At 30.9% G+C, this 27,913-nt stretch overlaps 1 pseudogene; it reads right to left on the bottom strand.

Annotated features, from left to right (window-relative positions):
- Window positions 1-24,755: 24,755 nt before the first annotated feature.
- On the bottom strand, window positions 24,756-27,708 carry LOC132352442 (MOB kinase activator 1A-like; annotated as a pseudogene).
- Between the last annotated feature and the right edge of the window lie 205 nt (window positions 27,709-27,913).

Raw genomic sequence — 27,913 nt, 5'->3', positions numbered from 1 at the left:
TAACTTATTTATGTCTGTCATCTACTAGATAATAAACCCATCAAACAATGACCTTATATATTTTTATATAGAGCAGCACCTAACACATTATATTTTTGAATATATATTGAAATTAATAACACATTTCATGGTTTTCAATATAAAACAAAATATTATAAAATGTGTTTAGTTATTTAAACATATATGTGATGCTTTTAGTGAATAAATAAGTAATTAAGAGTTAATTAGAATTTTAATCCATGTAACCACACATAGATAGATGCTTTATTCAACAATTACTCTGTGAATATGTTCTCTTAGTTAAAGTATGTTAGGTAAGATATGTAGAAATATTTGATGAATACCATAGTGACTTTAAAAGTAAAGTATATTTCTAGTTTTAATAAATGTGTATTGGGCAAATATTATGTGCTAGATACTCTTTGGACTCTAAGGATAAAACATAAAGAAATTCTATTTTCTATGACAATCAGAGACAGTTAAGTTAGATATGTCCCTGATAGCAATGGCTTTTTCCTATAGTGTATATTAGTGTACTTTACAGAAATTTTTCATGTTAATCATTGGTTCAAGGTATACTAGGGTTAAAAATACTACTGATCTATACCAATCTATATAAATTGCATAAAATAACTATATATTTTTACCAAGTACAATATTGAATTGTGGGACTGTTAGTATACTTAGTCACTTTAGATGCATTCTTGGGTCATTGGTAGAAGAATCAAGTTAGTCATAGTTACATAACAAAGAATATTTAGCATTTTTACTCAAAGAAAGGATATCTATATGAGATTGTAGAAGTTAGCTAAGCTTATTGTGCTATCACACAATACTGAGTTATCATTTTACAATATATATAAACAAACCGTCATGCTGTACACCTCAAACTTATACAGTGATTCTTCATTAAAATTGGAAAAAAAAATGTGAAAAATGTTGCTATAAATTAATAGGCAGTCATGTGAACAAATTGTAACCTAAGTCAATTGTTGGGTAAGATCCCACAATGCAGTGAATTAATGAGGAAACTTAGACTTATTTGCTGTATATAAAGACTTTGAGAATTTACAAGGCAATTAATTGAAAGATAGGAAACTGTATATTTAATTGATGTATTGTTCAGATAAAGTGAACTGTACAAATCTTAATTACATCATTCAGTGAATTATTATATCTATGTGGACATAAACCCAATCAAGATATAGAATATTTCCAGCACCACCCTCAGGGTCTCTTCCAATCAAGCCCTTCCCAAGGATGTAACCAAAATTTAAAATTCTACCACTTGATATCAATGTCAATGTTTTTGAATTTCACATAAATAGAAACATAAAGTTTATACTTATATTCTTGATATTTTTCCCCCACAGTAAAAATTTTGAGATTTATTCATGTCATTGCTAGTATTAGTATTTAATATCTTTTTGTTGCTTTGTAATATTCAGTTGTGGAAATAGACCAGCATTTATTTTTCCTTCTTCTGTAGATGAGCATTTGGGTAATCCTTATTACTTGGGCAACTAAGAGTAGTCCACTATAAATATTTTGGTATGTGTCTTTGATGGACATAAGTATTCATTTCTGTTGTGTATTTTGCCAGAGAACATATTGCTGAATTGGTATATATTAGCTTTAGCAGATACTGCCAATCTTCCAAAATGGATGAGTTAATTTACATTTCCACTATCAAAGTTTGAGTTACAATTCCTCAAATCCTTGTCAGCACCTATTATTTTCGGTTTCTTTAATTTTAGTCACTCAGGTAAATGGTTTTAATTTGTATTTCTCTGATAATTAATAATGTTGATAATCTTGTTTGTTAAATGCTGATGGTTTTTGCACATTTTTATTACTTTTTATTTTATTAATTATTAACTTAGAATCATGTTATATACTGGATTAAGTGCTTTGTTTGTATATAAGTGCTTTATCTGTATATAATAGCAAATATAGTCTTCCAATCTATAGCTTACTGTTTTACCATGCATATGGCTTATTTCGATGAAAATAGTTACTTATTTTATGCACATCTATCAGTCTTTTTTATGATTTGTGTCTTGTTTAAGAAACTTTCCCTACCCATAGTTTATGAAGTTATTTCCTTAAGTATTTTTCTAGACTCTTATTTTACTTTATTATTTATATATATCACTTATCTCAAATTCATTGTCTATGTTTGAAGTCGGGGCTGAGGTCATTTTTACCATATAGATGTCTAGTTGTTTCAGGTCTACATGTTGAATGGAACATTTCTTTTTCCCACTGAGTTATTGTGGAATTTTTGTCATAATCAGGTGATTATGTATGTCTAGGTCTCTTTCTGACTCTGTTCCAATTATCTATTTGTCTATCTTGTATAGTAAATATATATTTATGTTTTAATAAAGTGATTAAATAACTCTTTCATTACATTAATTAGCATAGAATTATGTTCCATTATTTTATACTCTTGCAGATTTCAGGTACTTTTTCTGAAGAACTATGTATTTTTTAGTGGATATAAAAACTTTTTTAATCCTATATTTTCTACTATACCTAAAGTTAAAATGAAAGTATCCTTCTATGTAGAACAGTATATGCCTTAACCTTGATTTTTTATTATTATGCATTTTATGAATATCCATTGTTTTATTCTCCAATTAATAAGAAAGAACTTTCTTTACCTTGTCACTGGATTTTTAGCTAAAGAAAATATTTCGCAGGCCCCCTTGTGGTTTATTTTTACCCTGTATCTGAATTCTAGCGGATGGGACGCAAGCATGTTTCTTTCTGTCATTTACAGGTGAAACTCTTGTAACATATGGATAGGCTTTTCTCTTTCACTCTGCGTGAGAGAAAGTGCACGCAGTAATTAAAGTCATGTATTGATAATGGTAGATCCACTGCAATAAATGTGGAATATAATATCTTGTTTTAGACTCTTGTTTTAGACTTTTTGTTTCCTTAGGTTAGACATAGCATACAAAATTTGGTACAGAGGGGTAAAAAATTGTTATAGATCATAAAAGTTTTATAAACTGGGTTTTAATAACCATGGAATAATAGGAAGGAAGATTCATTGCTATAATTTTGGAGAAAAATATTCCTTGCTAACCAAATCCCACGTGAAGAAAGTTTCTCTTTTCCCCCTCTCCTCTTCTCTCTTATCCTCTTTTCTTCTCTATCTCTCGGTATCCCGTCTCTCTTTGGTTTTAGTTATTTTACCTTTTATTCTAGATCAAACTTTTATGTAAATTGAAACTCTCCTTTCTTGGATCATGGCTCTTTCTTGCCAACTCCAAATCCCTCTCTCAACACTGTACATTTTCCAAGGCAGCTATCATTTCTGGTGAAATTTCCATCCTAGATTCCATCATCCTCCTGGTGATTTGGTTATACCTATAGGTAAACTAGAAGATGTTTGTCATGTTTAATTCAGGATTTCAGTTGTCTCGATTGGGGAACCTTTTTCATATTATTGAGTAAAAATTCCATATCTGTAAAGAAAGTAACTTTCTAATGTTATAATTTCAGGTATCTGAATCATTATTGAAGGAGATATTTTTATGCAAAACAATTCAAATCACATTTAATGTTGAAAATCTTCTATAAAGCTGAAAACTAGCAGTATTATTTTTTCATAGCTTTCTATGATAAGGAAGTAAAAATTATTTCTAACCCATTTTTTATTCTGATTGGTATTATATCTTGTCCTTATTGCTCTGTGGAAGTCAGCTAATGTTGGTGAAACATTACTTTATTCATATGTAAAATGGCATTTTTCCTTGTTGGAAAATAAAATTAGATATATTGCCCCTTTTCAATTCTCTACCACTTGCTTTTCACCATTATATAGACTGGGAAATTTGGCTAGCTTAAGTAGCTCCCATAGAATTTAAATGTTAGCATTTTAAAACAGCTGACAAGATTTCCATCACATTATACCCTATGTTCCATAGCTTCTTCTTCATTGGAAATTTAAAATTTATTCCACCATTTCTGCATGATAGTGGCGCCTGCACCTTAAAAATTAAGAAATAGAGTCAAAAAGAAGTTAATTGCCTTGTTCAAGGACACATAGTAAATCAATGGTAGAATCAGTAATAAATGGATTCCTTGGTCACAAATAACCACTCTTTCCTACAAGAACATAAAACTAATGTGAATTAAACTTCAGTCAGCCTAAATAATAAAAAAGCTCTAAAATCCAATGTGTTTTAAAACAGCTGAGCCAAGTAGAAGAGGCTATTGCAACGAAAATATATTCTCTCTTTTATGTTTTATTCCAGGAATATCTGTGGCATTATTCCTGATTAAAGCACTCCATTTTCTTTGTAGAGAATAGACAAAAAGCTCATATATTTTACATGATTAGCAGGGCTAAAAATTATGCTGATTTTAATAATCCCTGTATGATTTTAAAGATTACATCTTAATTTTAAAAATCCTCCCCTCCCAATTAAGTCAAGCTTTTAAAAAATTTTTTACTCTGATATTTAAAGTAAATATTATGTAATTATTGTTTTATGTATTTAGTTACCCCAGAATTATCTAAATTTTTTAGCTGTGTTTCTAATAGAAATGGATGGTGAAGGTACTAAGACTCCAAATTTATCAACTAATTATTTATAAATGTTGACTTTTTCAAAGTCTATATGAAGGAGGCATGACAAGAAAAATTATTTGTTTTTCACTATCAATAGTTGGTTTTAAACCTTTATGTAAACTCTTATAGGTGACATGGGTTACGCCTTATTGGAATTTCAATGGCTGTATTTATTCCATTGAACTAAGGACTTGATTAAGGATTTGTCAATTATTTATATTATAAAGTGTGTAGTAAAAATACTTCTCTGTGAAGCCAATGGAGAGGCTCCCTTACTGAGGAGGTGAGTTGTTACATAAAAGGCTCCACAAAGGACAAGAGGGCATAGTCCTTCCTAAGAAGAGAAGAACATACTAAACGCTCTGGAGGTAAAACATCCTCCTCATGCTGCCACTGTCCTTTACTGCAGTCTTATTTTGCAAAGGTTTATGAGCATCTGCACTAGGCCAAGAGGTAATTCTCAGGGGTTCAGATTTCTCATTAGCTGCGGATGCAGCTGTTAATGGGCAGGTGTCATCCCAATAAAATTCCTCTGACGCTGAGTAACTAGATGAGAATATGAGGCTGGGCTTTCCAAGAGAAACTGCAGATTTTCATGAGCTGTAAGGGACAAGGCGAATGTAGCTGTTTATATATCTCATCTATTAATTGATTTCATTTTGCAATCATTTATTTTTTTCTATATTCTTTTGAAATATCGCTTGCTTATATTAGCAGATATGTTATAACCATTTAAAGACACCTGAAATTTCTGCCTTTGAAATTGGCACCATGTTCCCTACCCATCATGTTACATCTCTGAGTATAGGAGAAGTATAACTATCTCTTCTTTTAATGAGTCTCTCCGACGTAGTATCCTGCAGAGGAATTTGCATCCATCCAATTTGCGTCTTGCTACCTTGATCTCTTTTCATGTCACATTTGCCACAGGATGTCTTCTACACCTCATTCCTCTGAATTAATCATCAATATTAGTCCAGGTATATTAAAATTTTTATCCTAATGTTTTATTTATCTGAAGCATAATTATCCTGTCTCTATTCTTTTCTGTTTCCCAAATGTACTAAAAAAGAAGAAGAATGATATTCCTGAAGTGATATTTTGATTATGTCAAGACATTCACTTTTCTGAAATCTCTCATGGTCTTTAATTGCCTCTTACATGAAATTACAACTTTTAACCAAAGACAAGAAAGGCTCTTTGTCCCATTCTTTACTAAAATACTCACATTTTTTACCTTTTTCTGGCCATATCACTAATTTCAACTCAATAAATGTCATCACTTAAGCACACTGTCTTTCCTATTAAATATTTACAATGTTCAACTCTGTGTTGCACATTTTCAAAATTTTACTTAAATTTCACTTTATTCAAGAAACAAATTTTAACACAATCTTCCTGAAAGCATGTCTCTGTTCCAATAATGGCCTGTTCTTCTTTTGTCAGCCAAGAAAATTTATCTGTAACTGTATTTTTTTCTCAAGTCAGACATATAACATCTAGTTAATATTTATTAACTTGAATCCAGGATTTTCTTTATTTTCAAGTTCTTAAGGTGTTTCCAGAGCAATGTGATCAATTAGGGAACTCAAAGGCCACGTGTCATTCTAGACATTCTAGAATGAGGAAAGACAATGTCACTTTCTTAATAAAGTTGTTTGTTTCTAGCAAGTCTATTTGCCTTTTGGATCTTTACCTCTTAATTTTAGTGTTCTCGATTTTATTTATATTAAAAGTGAAAATGTGCCACTTTTTCTATATATTGCCTGCCATATTTCATTGTCAAAGTGGCAATTCAAGTTGTCTTTGTGTCATTAATTTGCTCCATCTTTTATTCATCAAATACAATCTGTGTCTAATCTGTGATTTTATAATGAGAGCTAATAAGCAAATGGTGCAAAGTACAACTTTTCATTACTCCTGAATATTTGAGAAGACTGTGGTTAGAGGTTAAGTTGGAGTTGCTGATTGAAGAGGGAGAGAAAATTACAGTTATTTCACTACTCACAATTCTCAAAAACCCATGGAGAATAGAGAATGTGAAAAGAGGTCATTACCAAAGCAGAAATACAACAGCTACGTGTAGGGCCTCAAGTTGTAATTACAGATATTGATCTATTAGCTAATTATATCTGAATCTGTTGGTTTATAAAGAATTAGCAGTTTATATGGTACTTTACTCCCACCAATTAACTGAAATTTGCTGATATGTAGGGTGACCCATCTTAGAGTACATTAAACAAGGAGATATCTCATGTCCTATTAGCTGACATATGCCACAGAGAAGTACCTTGCACTTTAAATGTTTTTAAAAATAAGGTAATCATCAAGTGAATTGAAATTTTGGTTAACTACATAAATGCTGTTGGGAAAATTGGACAGCCACATGATAAAGAATGAAACTGGACCCTTAACTTACACTCTAAACATAAATCAACTCAAAATAGATTAGTAAGACTGGAAACCAGAAAATGTGTGACAAGTACTGAATGAATAAAATATTACAAGCTCTCTTTCATGTAACTTTTAAAAAAATATTGGTACATTGTTAAGAAGTTTAGTGCAGGAGTCCAATTAAATGTCTCTTGGGAATATTTCCAAAATGCTGAGTGAATGTGTGATTTTTCTTTTTCTTTCGGAGCTCCAGTTTCAGATGTTTTGCTTGTTTTCATTGTCTTCTAAAATCAATAATAAAAATATGCTAGGCATGTGAGTATAAAATGCTATTAAAATGCTATTAATATCATAATTATATCATATTAATTATGATATTAATTATTAATGTGATAGTAATCATATTGATTATGATATTAATTAATATCATAATTAGTATGACATACCATCCAATGAGACATTTCAAGTGTCTATCACACTAAAGCTCAGCCACTTTTACAAACTTAATTGTGCCAAAATCTGGCAAAATAGCCATCACAGAAAGAAAAAAATTCAGCATCTGTGATATACATTATAAGCCATTACATTAGTCATTTTTAGCAAATTTGGCAGATGTAAATAAATGAAGAAACTGTAGCTGAATTTCTGACAATTACATACAAAATATTTACATTTTGAGAATTTCAACAATATTTTTTAAAACTTCATGTTATTTATAATTTATTTTATGGTGGTCAAAATATACAAACTTCTACTTACAAAATAATTAAATCATGAGGGTGTAATATACAGCATGGTGACTATAGTTAATAATACGTTATTGTATATTTGAAAGTTGCTAAGGGAATAGACAGTAAAAGTTCTTATCACAAGAAGAAAATAATTTGTAACTCTCTATGGTGATAAATGTTAACTAGAATTATGGTGGTGAGTGTTTAGCAATATAAAATCATTATGTTGTATGCCTAAAACTAATATAATGTTATATGTCAATTATATCACAATAAGAAATAAATAAAAAACAAAAAATGTTTAATTTTGAACTAGTAACATTTTGTTTTAATATTTAGTTTGCTTTAGCATAATTTTTAAATCAGGCCAAGAATTATATTCTATAGAAGATTGAATAATACTGGTATAACAAAATTTGAAGTGACAGTTCTGTTTAAAACAATATGCTTTTCATTTCAATTTGTTTTTTTGGCAAACTTTCCATGATCAATGATTATTATTATTTACATCAGGGATCAGCAAACTTTATCTTTAAAAGGACAGACAGTAAATAATTTAGGCTTTTGGGGAAATTTGGCTTCTGTCACAACAGAAGCAATAATGCCATAATGTGGAAGCAGCCACAGACAATTATAAACAGATAAGGTGGCTGTATTCCAATGACGTTTTATTTATAAAAACAGGTGGTAGACCAGATTTGACTCATGGGCTATGGCTTGTAAATCCCTGATCTAGATCATTCCATAAATTATATTTTTATACAGCCAACAGTTGAATTTCAGGAATTATCATACTTTTTTTTTAGAAACATGTAATATTAAGGATGCTTCCATTTAAATCTGTCTAAAAATAATTTAGGAATGGATTATAAATGATTAAAAGAATGAACTGATAAGTGAGACTGGACATTTTCCAAGAGAATAAAAATATACTGAACACAATGAAGAAAAAACTGAACTGAGGAGAGTTATTAACTTAAAAACAAAGTATTTTTATCATAAACTCAATGTACAAATAATAGTTGTAGGGTATATTTTATGAAACAGGAGGAAAATCTTTTTCTTTAAATAGAAAGTAAAATAACGTGGTCATATGGGACTTCTGCTTTCCAATACAACATCTAAAGAGCCTGGAAGCAATCACCCTCATCGTCACAACATGAAAAAAAAAAAAAAAAAAATACTGAACAAGGTGAAAACCAACAGCTCTTTTAAAATCCATCAGATAATTAAGGTCACAGGCAAACAGTTGCCCTGAAAACTGGACAGACAGGCAGATACAGAGAATCACAGCATACCTGGAGCCAAAACCTGCATCTGAAACTAGTGTGGAAGGAACACTTGAAGCTGTACTTAATGAGTTACCAAAGACTTCGTGTAGACTAATTTGAGAGTTAAAAACTCTAAGGAGGGCCTTTGTGGGTTTTGCCTTCAGGAACCATACCAGGTTCTCAGGGTAAAGTTGGACTGCTAATCCAAATCTGAGAAAGTTACTTTATGAATATCAATGAACTGATTTTAAAGTTTATATCAAAAGCAAAAGAGCAGAGTAGCCATCATAATGTTTAAGAAATTCAAAGTTGGAGGACTGACACTTTCTGACTTCAAACTACAGTGATGTAGGCAGTGTGCTATGGGAAAGAAAGAAAAATAAGTGAATAGATGAATGGAACAGAAAAGAGAGCCAGAAATAGACCCACACCCAAATAATAAACTGATCTTTCAGAAAGGAGCAAAGGCAAACCGATGGAGAAAAGATAGTCCTTTCATCAAATGGTGCTGGAACATTTGGGGAAAGGCCAAAAAAATAAACCTGGACACAAACTTTACATGTTTCCTAAAATTTGCCACTAATTTTTAAAGCACAAAACTATAAAAATCCTAGAATATAACATAGGAGAAAATCTAGACCTTGGTTATGATGAACTTTTAAGATAAAACATCAAAAGCATAATCTATGAAAGAAAAATTGATAAGACTTTATTAAAGTTAAAATCTTCTGTTCTCCAACAGACACTGTCCACAGAATAAAATAATAAAACACAGACTGAGATAAAATATTTGGAAAAAATCATATTTGATAAACACTGTTGATCAAAATATGTAAAGAATGCTTAAAGCTTCAAATTAAGAAAAGAACCCAATTTAAAACTGGGCAAAATATCTGAACCAAAGAAGATAGATTACAAAAAATCATACAAAAATTTTCAATATCATATGACATTATGGATTTGCAAATTAGAATGAGATACCACTATATACCTATCAGAATGGCTAAAATCCAAAACACTAGCAAAACCCAACACTGATGAGCATATGGAGCAACAGAAACTCTGATAGATTGCTGGTGGGAGTGAAAAATAGTACAGCCACTTTGGAAGATGTTTCGATGGTTTTTTACAAAGCAAAACATAGTCATACAATATGATCAAGGAAGCATGCTCTTGGGTATTTACACAAATGGGTTGAAAACTTATGTGCACACAACTTCAATAAGAATGTTTATAGCATCTACATTTATAATTGCCAACTAGTAATAATCTATTGGTCAAAGAGGAAGTTTCAAAGAAATCAAACAAGACATTGAACTGAATGAAAATAAGCATAAAAAAATACCAAAGGCTGGGCTTCCCTGCTGGCACAGTGGTTAAGAATCCACCTGCCAATGCAGGGGACTGGGACTGCCAATGCAAGCCCTGGTCTGGGAAGATCCCACACATCGTGGAACAACTAAGGCCGTGCACCACAACTATTGAGCCTGCACTCTAGATCCTTTGAGCCACAACTGCTGAGCCCGTGTGCCACAGCTACTGAAGCCCAAACGCCTAGAGCCTGTGCTCCACAACAAGAGAAGCCACCGCAATGAGAAGCCCGTACACCACAACTAGAGAAAGCCCGCATGCAGCAATGAAGACCCAAGGTAGCCAAAAATAAAAATAAATTAAATAAATAAATTTTAAAAAATTACCAAAGTCTATGGGCTATTGTTAAGGCAATGTTGAGAGGGAACTTTGTGTCACTAAAGACTTAAATTAGGAAAAAATAAATATTATATCAACAATCTAAATTCCCACTTCAAAAGCAAGAAAAAACCAAAAAATGCAAAGCAGATAGAACTAAGAAAATAATAAAAACAAAAGCAGAACTTAATGAAATTGATTATAGAAAATAAACATAGAAAAGGAAAATGAAAAAGAAAGCTGGTTTTTGAAAAAGTCAATAAAGTTGACAAACCTCTAAGAAGACTAATAGTAAAGAAAAGAAGGCAGAAATTACACTAGGAATAAAGTAAAGGATGGCATTAGGACCATAGAAACATAAAAAGGATTATGTTATTATGTTATATTATTGCTACAAACAATTCTAAACACATAAATTTGACAGTTAAGTTAAAAGGCATTGATTCCAAGAAAAGTAAATACTATCACAAGTTTCTCAATATGAAATATATATTTGGAAAAGCCCTATAAATATTAGGAAAGTTGAATTTTTAGTTAAAAATATGCCCCCAAATAATATCTTCAGGAGCAGATAATTCTACTGAATGCTTTAAGAAGTAACACCAACTGCAAGTGGTGCAAGAAAAATGAAGCAATTTTTAATAAAATTAATGGTATAAATTTGGTTGTACATCTTAGAATACAAAAATAAATTATAGGTGTTCTAAATACAAAAAAATACAAAGCCAGCCAAAAAATCCCTTAGCATGCATATACAATCTTAGAGGAGGAAATACACTCTTAACTGAAAAAATATAATTGACATAAATTAAAATGAAGACTTTTTTGTTAAAGAAAAATATCATGATAGTAACTAAAATGAGCAGATTAACAAAAGATTTACTTTAAGAAAAACATTTGCAATAAAAAGACAAGGTGTGTCACAAGAACAAGGCAGAACCTGTAATAGGAAAATTGGCAGGAATGTGAAAATACAAGTCACATTATAGCAAATCCGAATGACCAACAAATTCAAACTCAAATTCAAATGTGAAAAGATGTTGAAATGCATTCCTGGTAAGAGAAATGCAAGTTAAAGTAAGCATAAACTATGACTTTATACCTATCACACTGACAAAATTAAGATGAGTGATAACTATTGTCAGCAGGAATGTAGGCAAAAAGTACACTCCTACATTGCTTGTAGAGATGTGAATTGTTAAAAAAAAAAATCTTAGAAAGCCATATGGCAACCTCTACAAAAATTAAAAATACATTTACACTTTCTTCCAACAATTCCATTTCTTGGAATCCATCCTTCAGAGTAAAAAACTGCACTTGTACATGGGCATTGCTTTCTTGATGTTTCTATGATCTCTTTCTTGATCACTATGTTCTGAAAGATATCCATAGGAATTTTAGCTTAAGTGAAATTATATAAAGTTTGTTAAAGAAGAATAACTACAAAGATTTAGCAGAATTACATGTTTTCTTTAGTTGTATATTGAAGTAGTAGTTGTATTTAATCATATTTTAATTTTTTATTTGAAATAATTTAAGGCATAATGATTATAAAGAAAATGCTTTAATTTTGTTCAGCTAGGTAGCTTTAATTTCCTGGTTTAAGAACTAAAAGGCATTGCAACTGTAAAAACGGTACTTTGGGGAAAATAATCTATCTTCAGTGTGAACATTAAAACTTTTTTTGTGTTTAGAAGACACAAGTGACCCAAGTAATAATCTTTTCAGGAATTCTTAGCTGTCCTTGACAGGAAACACAACTAATGTAATTTGCAGATATATCAAAATCTCATTTTCTGAAGCACACTTTTGCAGCTCGCATAGTACATCCTAAGAAAGGCAATAAGCCATATGGGCCTTAAGAAGGAAGTATTGTTACAAATGCAATTCCTGTCAAAATATATAACAAAATTACAACAAAATTATATATAGCAAAAACATATCAAAAAGAAACTATATGATAGAAGAGTTCTAAGTTAGATTTTATACAAATGAAATCAGGATTCATCTGCCGATACCTAAATATTTAGAATGTAAAGACAGTGACACAATATTCACTAACTTCTGAAATAAGAAATTTTATTCAGTAATCTGTTACTCATAAGGACCAATTGATGGTAATAAAGTGATAAAAATTAAAATGCAAAGTGTTGGCTAGAAAGATTAGCTGTAATAAATATTCCCATTCACCCACCACTATGAATATCCAACTAAAGGTGGGGAAGGTTTGATCACTCTTTTTTCTGATTTATCCCACACATTCACACTGATATCTTTTGGTGCATCCATTCTGGAATTATACTTTCAAGATGTATAATTTTGATATGGAGTGAATAGATGAGGTTGAGTGTCATATTCTGAATGTGAAATCACCAAGTAGGCAAGTTCCCCATTTTCTGATATTGTGTAAATGAGATAGTCTGAAGTTTGGAGTATTTCATGAATTATTTATGATAATAACAGATATCAGGAAAGTCTGTACACTTTAATGAGCCTTCTGCATGAAGACCTGAGAGTAGTAATCTATAGTTATGTTAGATGATAAAAGATGTTATTAGGCAAGAAGCAGATCTGGGGATACCTATTTTTTACAAAATGAGTGAGTGGCTTAAAAAAAGTGAGAAAGTATTTTGTTGTAGTTGAAAGAAATATTACAGTTGAAAAAAATGTACATAATTAGCAAAAGAATACAAATGTACGTTGTTATGTATTCTCATAACAAATGTATTTTTGCTTCTCTACAAAGTTCAAAGAAGTACATACTTCATCGTATAAGAAATTCAATAAAAGAAAATAATTGATATAGTAAAAAGCTCTTACAATGATGGAGGAATGTTAATTAATTTGTGTAGAAACTAAAAAGTCACAATACTATCAGTATTAGGAGTAGTAAAGAGCAGAAGTAGCCCTGTTTGAAAAGGAAGTTAGGAAAAAATGGTCCTGTAAGGAAGTTAGAAAAAATGGAAATATATAAAAAAGGAAATTATGTTACTGAAATAAAGATATTGGTAGAAAAATAAAACTCTAAGTAGACAGAGCAGCACAGTGTATAGCAACAGTGGGGTAAAAAGATACAGATTATGATTAAGAAATTATAAAATATTAAAGCTAGAATGAGAAATTTCACAATATACCTAATGAGAATTCCAGAAAAACAGGATAATTAATGCGGGAGAGGCATTATTTGAAATTCTTATTAGAGTATTTTAGAGAACTTTTTTTTTTTTTCCACACACACACACTGTATTTTATTTTTACAAGAGATAAATAGACTGACACCAAGCATTGTACATGGATGACCACAACAAAAGCAACAATGATTGCAATTACCAAACATGAAACACACTCATACTATGTCATAATATTGACATTCAGTCCAGTAATCCTCCACTGTAACAGCTCCTTTACTTTGCAGTGAGAACTTTTTAAAAGTACATAAATGCATGGATTGAAAAAAAATCACAAAGACTAAGGAGAAGGATGAGAAGGAAAATAATGCTAGACTTATAATGGTGATATCACATATTCTCAAAGAAAAAACAAAAATTAAAAAAACTGCAATAAATCAAACACATATTACCATAGAGAAACATTTCATATAACCTGGCTGACAGGTAACTTCTTATCATAAATTAGAATAATACATTTAAGGAAAATAATTGTAGCTTGGAATTTGGCACCTAGTTAAAATGTAATTTATGAAGCATAGCAATGTAGATGACAGATAGATAGATAGATAGATGATAGGTAGATGAAGAGAGTTTCTTCCACAAAAGTCTTCAATTAAGATAAAATTAAAGGATATTTTTGAACAGAAAACAATAACAACAAATCATCTGAACCCCATAGGCAGAACTGGGATAAAAGAAACAATAATTTTGAACAACCACAAAGATACAACTTTTTGGTAACCTAAGGAGGAAATTAATGAAAAAAATATATACCTATTTTTCTGCTATAGAAACAAGTTGGATATAACAAAATAAATATAATATGAAACACTGAAAAGAGACATTGTCCCAAGGCAATTTAAAGAGTTTAAACAGTATTGCATCATTTAAAAGGAAATTGAGATATTGAATATAATTTAAAATATTTAGGAAAATTATGGTCATTAGCAGTAGAAATAGAATAGGGCTCAAAACTAGAAAAAGAAAAATCTTTACACAGAAAACTGTTTAGCCCAACATGATAGCAGGGGAGAAAAAAATAGAATAATGAAACTTGATAAAGAAAACTGACTTGTGAATTAAACAAAAACACAAAATAATAGTATATACAGTTACACATAACTATTATGAAGCTTAAGAATTAAAAAAAAAAAACTGTAGAGGAAGGAAAAGGAAAGGGACTGATGGTATCTACAAAGGATCTTACAACCTTACCTGTAATGTTTTCTACATTGTTTAAAACAACTTTCTTTATTGAGTATAATTCATATACCTCCCTTTCATCCTTTCAAAGTGTACAACTCTGTGGTTTTTAGCATAATCACAGAGTTATGCAACCATCATCACTATTTATTTTTGGAACATTTTTATCACCTCATGAAGAAACCTCATATCCATTACCAGTCACTTCCCAAATGTTATCTGCCTCCTAGGCCCTGGTAACCACTAATCTGTTTCTGTCTCTAGGGATTTACCATTTGTGGCTATTTCATATAAATGGAATCAAATAAACTGCATCCTTTTATGTCTAACATATTCCACTTAACATTATTTATTCAAGGTTAACTCATGTAAATACAACTGATATTAATATTTCTTAACTTTTGGTGGTAAGTTATTGCTTTTCATCTCAAAATAACAATTTAGAAGAAATAATAGAATATATATTTTAAAAATCTCAAATATAAAAAATTTACACTACATTGTATAGATATTTGTAATATAGATTACATGTTGAATATAAATAGAAATTATATTCTTGAGTATTGAATAAAAATATAAAATTTGATAATAACCAGAATATAAAATTCCAGGGAATGATACAAAATAAAAATGGTTAAAAAACTTGAGCATATCTATTTCTTTATCTTTCATAGGAAAATTTACTTGATACTGTCACTGGAATAACTTATGATTTTAAAAATTAAAAAAATTATATGGTAAATTTAAAATAAATTTTTAGGTGCAAGGAAATAGGTTTCAATATATATTAAGCTGCATTAATGAATGACACATATCTCTGGAAAGAATAATTGGCAAAATGAAGAAAAGAAAAAATTAAAGAAAATCAGTATAACAGAAAATATCAAACTTTTAATTGGACAAGATGAAATACAGTCGTCCCTCAGTATCCCAGGGGAATTGGTTCCAGGACTTTCCCTTGGATAACAAAATCAATGGGTGCTCAATTTCCTTATGTAAAATGGCATAGTATTGATACTTGCATACAACCTATGCACATCCTCCAGTCATATACTTCCAGTCATATACTTTAAGTTATCTCTAGATTGCTTATAATACCAAATACAATGTAAATGTTATATAAGTAGTGTAAATAGAATGTAAATGTTATATAAATAATAGCCAGAACATGGAAAATTCACATTTTGCTTTTTGGAGCTTTCGGGAATTTTTTTAAATATTTTTGATTTGTGGTTGGTTGAATCTCAGACCCATCAGGTATGCAGGGCTGACTATATTTCAGTAATCCTGACAATCCGCTTCCATAATGAAATAGAATATGTTGTTTGGGTAAAAACAAAAAACAAATTAAAAATCCACCAAAGCAAAATAAAAATTCCAACCCCAAATCATCAAGTTTAATCTTTGTATGTCCACATGGAACATCAATCATTGTGTGTCCAAAACTTAACTCATAACTGTCTTCCAAAATATGCTCTGTCTTATTTAGTGTGTGGTATCAGCCTTTGACCAGTAATAAACAAGCCATTAGACTCATCCTTGGTGCCATCTTACTGTGTTCTCCTGAGTCAACACATCACCTCACCTAGTCCTCCTTAAAATATCTCAAATATATCTATTTTCCATGCTCACATTTCCCAACTTTAGGCTCCCACCATCTCTCACCTGGAAGTTCCAGGATGAGTCTCCTTGTTTCTGAGCTTGTTCCACTTAAATTATTTCATCAAAATCTGGTGAATTGAATCAAAATTAATAACTCCGCTTACTACATTAACCTATAATTCTGGTTCTTTATTGATTTTATGTTGGTTCAAGCTGTTAAACTCAACTTGAAACAATTAGTAAAAACTTTTATTTGCTGACATTTTCTGCCCTAATTCTTAAGTGTCTTGTGACACAAATACATATACACACAATTTTGTTTCTTCCTTTCTTTCCTCCCTTTGTCTTTCTCTTTATGCTTTCATTAAGCCCAACTCCTTTACTCACCTCGATGCTTCTTCATATAAGCTGTTACTTTTTAATATTCTAGATTCATCTAGCTAAATTCCATTTGTCTTCCACGACTAAGGTCATACACTCATCCAATTCAGGCACTGATCCACTTTTTCTTTCCTACCAAGTGAATTAAATTCTCAGATCACAGCACATATCCTCCTTTAAGTTCATCCCTGGAGCCAAATTACATAGTTTTGAAGGACAGAGATACTTCTAATTATGCTGTGTATCATTATATCACTTGAGGACTTAAGTAGTGTTTTGGTGTGCTGGACATTCAGTAGCTATTTATCAAAGTTATATCTCAACTTCTATAATTCCTATACTTCACGCACAATTATTATTTCAAATATATTCCATTATCTTTAAAAAATATTTCTCTCATGAGCCCAGTAACTCTCAGTAGATACCATTACCTTTTACTTCACATAGAATTAAACAGATAATAGAATTAAACTCCTAATAGTTCCTATAATCAAACAACTTCTATGGATACCCACTCATCCTCCCTCCTTCCTATAATGACATTGGCATTTCTTAAATAGTTTCTGTGCTTACTCTCTTCTCCTATGTTTGGTATCATTTCTTATTCAGTCTCCTCAGAGCCAGATCTTTATTTATTGCCTCCTTTCTTATTAACATCCTAAGCTTCTCTCTCTTTCACAACCATAATTTCATCTGAATGACTTAACCCATTTACACAACATCTCGGTTTAGCTTTAGTTCCCACGCAACATCTGTTTTTTTTTCTGATTCTTCCCCTTCACAACCTTTCAGAAAGAACTGCTTACACACATAAGCCTCAATCCTATGCATTTCTTTATTATTCAACCTTCCAGATGTGCCCTCCACTAAAATTTCAATGAGTTTCTGGCAGTAAAAACTAGTAGACATAAAATCTAGCACCTGATCTGTGGGAGAGTGTTACATTGATCTCTCTCTCTGCTGAAATACGCTCCACAAAATTTCTGGGAAAATATACTCACTACTTTCCTCTGGAAGTTCTAATTATCCTCTAAACTTAGCTTCTCCTCTCTGTTTTCTTAGAAATCTTAATGTTTTTCCTAAGCTTTTTTTTTTTTTCTTCTCCTACTCATCTTCAATCTTCTTAAATCCCATGGCTTTATTTACAATCTTTATGTTGACAAGTTGTCAAGTTGACATCTCTGCTACAATAGATGTCAGAGGCTGTTTAAAGGCATACATTAATTTGCTTTTGGCAAACTGTCTTTCCTAAGACAAATTGTTGTTTATATCAATGTGGCTTATATCTAATAGTTCCAGTATTGAAGTCGACCTCTTGGACCTGAAATTTGCCTTTCCCAAGCACATCTCATAGTACTATAAATGGTTTTACCCTACCCAGTTAACAAATCATTTTTTTTGACCCTCTATTTCTCATGTTTTACATTCTATCAATTATGACATCTCTTCAGTTTTAATTTTAAATGTCCATTTATCTATCCATTTCTCTCATCTCTATTATTCATGTACTGGATCAGGAGCAATCATCTTTCGAATGGATTACTGAAAAAGTCATACTAATACCTCTTATCGTGATCTACCTCAAAATTCTTCCCAAAGTGTTTTAATTACATAGATAAGTTTAGTGTGTTTTTCTGGCTACTGTAGTGGATATATGATATCTATATGTTAATATTATATTGTAATATAGACGTGCAAACTTAGAGTAAGAAAATTCAAAACATGGGTTTCAAGGTAATTTAGTTTTCTTATTTCTATTCCTCTCACATCAGGAATTTGACCATGCAGTAATAGCTGTTTCCTAACAATAACATTTTTTTTAAAAAAAGACTTAATAGGAGTATATATTGAATACTTCTAAAAGATGTAAAGTTTTTCACAGAATATCGTCTGTTTTAACTCAAAGCAAGAAAAAATGTAAAAGGCATATCACAACTTAATCTTAAAAACATGAACTTTGTGTTCTATTTTCATAGCAGTTTAGTCTACCTCAACCACCTGGTTTCACTCGTATAAAATGTAGTTATTTGTAAGCAGGACTTCTGAGCATTATTTAACATCTGCATCATTTGGGGTGTGATGTTCCTGCTTATGAGCAGAGTGGTTTTGTCTGGGATGTCCTAGATATATAATATCAATAGTACAATCCTGGCAGAAGTCCATCTTAAAAGACATCCCTCCATTTAAAAGTAGAGATGTATCACCCTAAGCGCTCTAGTCAGTTGTTGTATTACCAAATTTGCTATCTGTATCTCATGTACATCTCACATGTAGAATTTGATACCAGAAAAATCTTTTAAATCGTAGATATTATAAATTATATAACACTCCCCATGTTTCAAATATAAAATGAAATACAGCTACATTAGGAAGATATAGCTTTAAAAACCATGATTTTATAAAATTCATGTTTACAAATTTGAATAAAGAGGTAGAAGTTCAGAGGAATATTTAATAATGGGTGAGTTATTTGTATTAGAGCAAAGTTTACAAACATGATACAATAAGGAGAAAGAATGTTATATAATTATACACATTACATATAACATGTTTTCTTTTCCAGGTGGTAGAATTAGATTATATTCCTTATGGGATATTTTGCATAAAAATGATAATGTGCGTCAACAAATACGAACACACATATTTTTGTAAGAATGCCCATTCTTATATTTAAAAATCTCTTTAGAAGTTCACGCTGCTTTGACAACCTTCAAAAAATCCATATCCTGAGAGCTGTTCCAGCAATGAAGAAACCTTTCAGCATGGGGCTATTATCTTGGCTGGCACTGCTGATAGCTCTGCTTGCAATAAAAAGCCACTGCTGGGAAAAAAAACATGTCGTGGTCTTGAGGCTTAAATCTCACTGGCAAACAGAAGCCTATTTTGTGTGAAAGCACTAGGAGAAAAGATTCCAGGCAGTGGGTAGAAAATGTCTTGCCTTCACACAACTACATTTACAGAGAGAACATAGAAACCTATAGTATATTGTGCTTCCTTTGCTGCATGTCTGGATCAAGAATCCTAACAATCCACATGGCAGTATACCTTTAGTAGATTGACAATATTATCATTTGAATATTCTGACAAAATCTGGCTACTTCTGAGATCCACCCACAAACTATGCAGCACTCTTTGCTGTTGATTAATGGCACACATTCTTATTAAGAGTTGTAAAGGAAGAAATTGAAAAGAATGTCAAATGATTCATCATCATATTATCAGCCAGCTGTCTATCACTTATGTTCAAGGGCACTATTTTTGTCTCCTAACATTTGAAACTTTTAAAAGACAGCTGAAATTTTGCTCCCCTGTATAAAATCATCTAAAAAAATGACTTGTCATGTACTATCATCTATTCATTCTCTCTGACCCTTTCAATAAACCCATCAATATTTATTGAGCACATATTTTGGGTCTAATTCTGATCTAGAAACCATTAGAGACTCATAATAAGCATAATACTGTGTTCCTGATTTGAAGAGCTTAAATCTAATAATAAAGACAATATGAGTCATCAAGCAATAGAAGATAATATATAAATGCTAAGCACTGGAATGTTTAAAATAGATACATCTAAGAATATAGGACAGAAACATCAAGGATGACTGGAATAATAAGTTGAAGTAGTCAGTGATGGAGGGAAATGTGAGCCTGCACTTGAATAATGGATATAACATAAATTATCATAAGCATAGATATTTTAAGATAAGAGAACATGAAAGGTAAGGAGGTTAACATAAACTTGGAATATAATTAACTACTTATTGGGTGAATACTATGTGCAGGTTCCAAGATACAATACAAAGAGGCACAGGCCCTATGTATTGACAACCTAGTGGAAAAAAATGTCTCAGTATAATAGACATTATAGTTCTCTGATTACAGTAAGTAAAATGCACTATAAAACACACTGTATGGGAATTAACAGAGTGAGAAAGAAAAGAAAAGCTTCCAAGAGAGTAAGACACAAGATATAAGTTTTATACAGGATGAATAAGTGTTTCCTGGAAAAAATCCTAGGGGTCAGTCAGTTCTAGGCAGTAAACACAATTGCAAATGTAGCAGGATATGCCAGAGTGTGAGACATGAAGGCATCACAACAAAGCAAGACTGGGTCCTTGGGTGTTTCGGGTGTTGAAGTAACGGAGTACTTACTAAAGGTTAAGAGCTAGTGACCAGGTGATAAGATTACTTAATGTCATCCCAAAGTATTTGAATTTTAATTTGAACACACTTGAGAGTCCTTGAAGGATTTTTATGAGAGGAGTGATATTTTCACTTTGAAGACAAATAATTCATCTTAACTTCTGCATCTCTATCTTGAGCATTCTTTTCTCATACTCCTTTCAGGAATATTCTCAAATATATATGGATATCAACTTGGCATTGTAAAACTATTCTTTGATTATGACTGGGAACACTTAATACAAAATGAGAAGGAAGGAGGGATCTCAAACTTTTCTTTGGAAAGGTAATAACCAATTAGAAGGAGTGTTATGTGGAAGGAATATTGAATATTTAAGATGAGGTTGGATAGAGATGATATATTTTCCTGTAGATTATGAAAAAAGTGTAAAATATGGCATAAAATAAGATGGAGATGAAGATTTAGAATTGTCATTTTTTCACATATTTTACTATAGCCTGCCCAATTCACAAGTTCATTATTAAAATAAGTCAATTAGCAAATAATCCCATAGGAATCTTTTTTCACCCTGTGTGTAAACTTTCTTCAAAGAAAGCCCATTTGGGTAGCATGTCTAAATCAGTACTGTATTTTCTTTAACAAGAAATTATTCCAGAAAACAATTAGCACTTAATTTGGTGCAGGTGTTAGCGTTTCTGTAATGTTGACAGTGATTCACAGTGCTTAACACACCTTTTTTGAGAGAAAGTTTAGGTTCACCATCAGTAAGTTTAGTTTTGGTATTTCTCTGAAAATATTATTTGTATTTCAACAATTCTGACATTGACATTTCAGCCCATAATTTCCCTGCAGTTCTGAAGCAATGGGAATAGAAAGCTGAGGAAAAAGTGGATGCAAACAATATGAAAATCTCTGCTAACTAGGCACCCGCTTATTCCTCAGAGTAACTTCTGGAAACTCAAATAAAGCTGGTGAAAAATATAGGGCACATGTCCATATTGCTTCAGGGAAATAAAAAGATTTGGCAAAAGAATACACTGATGCAAATAATATGTAAATTAGTATTGGTTTTTCACATACTTTGTACTTAATAGCTGAGACAAGAAATTGAAACAGGAGAGTGTAGAAATACAAATTTAATGTCAAGATAACTGCAGAGGAAAACAAAATAACAGAGGGTTTTGTGTACGTATGCTCTTCCTGCAAGATCCAGACTGCCAATATTGAGATTCATGGGCTAGTTAGCTGTGTAAATAACAAATGTGTTTTGCTGTGATAATATCTTTATAATTAAGCATACTAATATATAGTATTAAATCTATTGTCATTCTTTCCTTCTCTTCAGAAAAGACAATGGAAAATTATTCATTGCCTTTACTTATTAGGAATTATTATGATTTGTATAAAAATACTTTAAAAGTTTATTTGAAAATACTTTTATTTAGTAGATTGTTTAGTAAATAAAAGAGTCAAATAAAAAGGTATATTGGTCTTTACATATAGATAGATATTTAGAAATAGTGCATGATTAAGTTAAAATTATTTCAGAATGGTGACATAATTGCTTCTATATTATTCTTAAACAATTTAACAAAAACATTAGTCATCTCACAATTAGTAAGAAAATATATCTTAATGAATTATTCTTAAAGTTGAATACTAATTTCTATTTAAAATGACTGATAAAATATTTTTTAAATGTTTGAATAATTAAGAACATGTTTTAGGGAACATAAATAAGACAAATAAATTGATATAAAAATCTTAACCTCATATAGCAAAAGTACCTATGATAGATCATAGAGTAAGATAAACTTTTAACCACCACAGAGATTTACCATCTGTAATTCCCATATATTTAAGATGATATATAAAGGTCTTTTTTTTCCTTTGTTTTATAGAATTCAATTCATTCACACTGAAAAAAATTTTTCATTTGAGAGTAAACATCTCCCTCTTCTGGAATTTTTATTAAATTCAGGAATCTAAAGATTTTATTCAAAAAACTAAATTTTAGTTCATAATGTAGATATATGTGAAAACTTATCAATATGTTTTAAATATAGCTCATTAAGGCTATGAAATTCTATACAATGTAGATTTAATTCATTTTCTCTTTTTTTGGCCCATTACTTATAATTTTACTCTTTTAATTAGGAATATTTAAACTGAGCTGTTAAAACAATATTTGTGTGTGTATATTTTAAATTTAGTTCACTTTCATGGTCTTTATTATGTTCTCTTTAAGTTTTCCTTAGGTTATATTTATTTAAATAAAGCTCATCCATTTCCATAGTACTTTTTCTTTTCTTACAGTTTTACTGAGATATAATTGACATACAGAACTGTATAAGTTTAAGATGTATAGCATAATGATTTGACTTACATACGTCATGAAATGATTACCACAAGTTTAGCAAACATGCATTACTTCATATAGATAAAAAATTAAAGAAATAGAAAAAATTGTTTTCCTTGTGACAAGAACTTTCAGGATTTACTATCTTAACAACTTTTATATATAACATACAGCAGTGTTAATTACATTTATTATGTTGTAAATTACATCCCTAGTACATTACATGCCACAGTACTCTTAACTAAAGACTCAGTCATATAAAAGCAAGTATAGAAGTGATTTTTTAAGTGAACTCAAAACAAAATAATTAAAATACTAAGCACTTTCTTTCATTATCCAAACCGAAATTTAAACACATTTGAAAAACAACATATGAAGTGACTTTGAAAACTAAGTTTTTCACAATTTTTGGAAGAATTTTTTCTTCCTTAACCAAAACTACATGTGTTAACATTGATTAATAAAGCTTTTAAAAGTGAAAATCTACCAAATCATCCTTAGAAGTCTTAAAATGTATTTCTGATACATACAAGATTTAGGTCAATTTATTTGTTAGTAAAATTCCAAATAAAGATTAAAAAATTTTCAGTCATTTTAGAAACAATTTTGGTTGCTCCTATATCATAATGCCCTGTGATGATCTGAATTAAAATCATAGGTTTTGTAAAAATATGAATATATATTCTTAATCTATAAAACACTGGCATATAAACATGAGAATAAAGGTTATCCAAAGTGATACAAATGTTCTAAATGTTATAGAAAGTTAAAGGTACCTTTTATATTCATAAACAGAAGTGAAATAAGACCTATTTGATTTTTTTTTTAGGAAATTTGTTTTGGAAACTTTAAAATTATTTCTAGTAATTCTTTATATCCCTTGATATTACCTAAAGTAGACAGTTATTTTTCTTCAATTTATAAAAATAACTAAACTAATAAACTACAGGATAGTCATCACATATTACAATTAAGAGTGATTCCATGGCAACAGCAGAAGTGGTCACACATAGTAGTAACTCAGAATTGCTTGTGCTCTTAAGTTCTCACTCAAAAGCTATGGGGCTCACCTACCTTTGAAGCCATTTTAGCAGTAGGTAGACATTGGGTGTCTTTTTTTCCCTGTTTTGTCAAAGTTTGAATCACTAGTCTATAACAAATAGCATTGAGAAATAGTAATAAATGAAGCAAGAGTGTTAATCATGTTCTAGAAGAAGTGTTTATCTGCCTTTTGATCCAAGCCTCTCAACTAATTCCTGGTGCCAATTTATGCCTGTCAATCAGATTGACCTCCTGAGTAAAGAAATAAATGTTTACGGGAAATGTGAGTTAAGTCTCCTCTCACAGTTGCATTACAAAATGAAAGTGCAGCAGATAAATACAGGTATAAACACTACAGTTGTATTACAGAATGAAAGTGCAGCTGAGAAGTACAGGTATAAACCCTGAACAGACACATTAAAATAGTCTTTGCCATAGATAAAGTTTTGGGGAAACAGGACACCAATAGTAGAACGAAAATGTTTCATCATCCAGCTTACCAGGAACAAAGTCATCAAGTAGTCAATGTATATTGGAGCAGAGTATTTGATTGGCTTTTTAATATTAGTATCACCTGCCAAATGATATTCATATGTTGGCATGCAGACATGAGCAGACAACTTTCTTCAGGACAGAATTCTGTAATACTCTTGTTGAAGAAATCCACAATGTTAACTGTGATCCATTTGCTGGTTCCCTCTCTCTTCCCCAACATAGGAGCTTGTCTCAGATTCTGATTTCCTAGTGCTCTCTCTGCAGTTTTTAAAGAGCTCATAATGAAAAACTTCAGGGATATACTTCTTTGAATGTTTAAAAAGATCACTGTTAAAGAGGAACTCATCTCTCTTTAGAAGGGATGGGAGGAGCAAACTATTCTCAATGACCAGTGGAAGCCCACTTGTCAACTACTTCCCTCTGGGGTCCATCTGGTACAGGCTGCTGTGGCCTGCTCCCTGCCTCACCAACTCTAAATGCAGAACCAGCCACATTTTACCAGGTTCACTCTGATTTTAATATAAAATATCTCATATGTAAAAATATATGTGATACATAATGACAAAAGAATAGAGCAAATGTCTCAATACTCATGACCCAAGTTAAGAAATAAAACATTACCATCTTTGAATCTTCCTGTGTGTTTCCCTTTCTAATTAGTTCTCTACCTGCTGGTGGTAAATGCTTTCTGTTTTAGAGTGTTATAAGATATTTTGAGTGTATATCCATTTTAAAGCATATTTTTGCTAATATAAAATTCTACTTTCATAATTTATCTTCTTTAACCACAATTTGAAGGTGTCACTTTCTTTTGGCTTCTATTGTTCCTATAAAATCACTTGTTATTCTTGTTCTTATTTTTTAAAAAAGCTCTTTCTTTGACTGCTTTTAATATTTTCTCTTCATCTTTGACTTTCATTAGTTTTACTATGATGCAGGCATAGGAATAATTCCCTTTATATTTTTCTTGCTTGTTATATAAAGTGCTTCTTGAGTCTGTAACTTGATATCTTCTTCAGTTTTTCGCTGTTACATATTGGTTTTTGTACTTTTCTCCTACATCCATCTCACTCTCATTCATTTCTTGGAGTCCAATTATCCATTTATTAGATCTTTCAACTCTATGTCACATGTTTTTTATGATCCTTCCTTAATCTTCTATCCTGTTGTCTTTTTGTAATCGTTTTTCCTTTTTTGGCTTATCTCTTAATTATCTAATTCCTTCTTTATATATGTACAATCTATTGCTAAATACAAACTTGGAGTTTTGTTACTAAATTTAATCACTTCTAAAATTTGCTTATGATTATTTTTTGTTTCCACTTATCTATTATAATTCTCTACCATAATATTTTATTCTTTGTTCATATTAAATGCTGACTTAAAAAAGTTTTTATCTGTGAACTCCAGTATCTGGATATCTTTTGGTTCTGCTTCTATTGTCATCTTTTTTCCTCTTGTTTGATGAAATCTGTGATATTAATACTAGATTTTTAAAATACTGGATGTGAACATTATTCATGAAAACTCTTAGGTATAAAGTAAGGCTATGGATATTGTTATCCTGTTGCAGTGAAGGTTCACCTTACAGCCATTAGGCTAGTGGCAAATCACCTGTTACAACCAGGGACTAAGAAGTCTCACTTTTATGTTTCAAGCTTTGTGGTGGTTCATCTATATCCAGTTCAGGCTCACTCTTAAGGTGTATCTTTTGGGTGAAAGATTTGAGTGCTTAACAACTTCTTTTTTTGTTGGTTATCCCTGAATTTTAATGTTTGTCTTTCCAGCCAAATGTCACTTCTGAAAATGGGATAATGATATAGAAAAAGAGCCTTACAGCTATTGCTGTCACTTATATTTATGTATCTATAATTTCCTCAAGTTGGAAAATGACCTCAAATATCAGCCTTATCTTGTTTTTTCCTCTACCAGACTGTGACCCAACATTTTAGTATCGCCATTATTGCTATGAGGTTTATTAAAAGTGGTTTTGTTTTTTTTTTTTTATCCTATCTAGTCATGCTAAGTGAGAGAGTCCATCCAGAACAAGTTTTTCAGCAATTGAAAGAGTAGACCTTTTTCTTTTGAATTTTGATGGAAAAAATTCTGGTTTTCATTTTCAGAATTTGTAGTGTTTTTTTTTTTTTTTTTCCAAACTCCCCTTGTCATTTTTGATAATCTCATACTGTTTCTCATTTTCCTCTACCAGCTTTTATTTCATTAAAGCCTTATTTAAAAATAACTTCCTATTCTATATGTTACAATTCCAACATCCAAAGTCTAGTCTTTCAAGCCCTCGTATCTAATACGTTGTGTTTTTTCAGATTCTTATCTATGATTGCTTATTTTCTTATATATCAGTTGAGGTATGATTGTGAAGTCATACTAAGCATATTTTAATGTGCAAGAATCATGGAAATTTCTGAAATGAGGATATCTTTCACCAGTGTCAATGCATGGTACTAGTTGTATTTATTCAAATATATTTTTAAATTTTTATTTCATTTAAAAAGTATTAGTCTAGGAAGTCCCTAAATATGTGAGTATTACAAGTCCAAAATTATTTCAAATAATAGTAAAAGCTCAAGGCTACAAAATCTGGGAGCCATTTACCTTATCTGAAGTCAGGGAATACATTGCTTTGATGGTTGCTTTACTAAAATTAATTCCTCCACATGTCTGTTAATCTCACAAACCTTCATTATTAAATTGTGTCCCTGAGTAAGCATTTGCTTCAGTGTTTCAATGTATCTACTTCTGCAGTTTCATTTCAGTCAGAAGCATATAAAATTGTTTATTTTCATTTGTCTGTCATCTGGGTATTTTGTGATAGTGGAGAACA

This window comes from Balaenoptera ricei, chromosome 18 (genome assembly GCF_028023285.1).
Source record: "Balaenoptera ricei isolate mBalRic1 chromosome 18, mBalRic1.hap2, whole genome shotgun sequence".
Lineage (NCBI taxonomy): Eukaryota > Metazoa > Chordata > Mammalia > Artiodactyla > Balaenopteridae > Balaenoptera > Balaenoptera ricei.
This window is presented reverse-complemented; position numbering and strand designations above follow the sequence as displayed.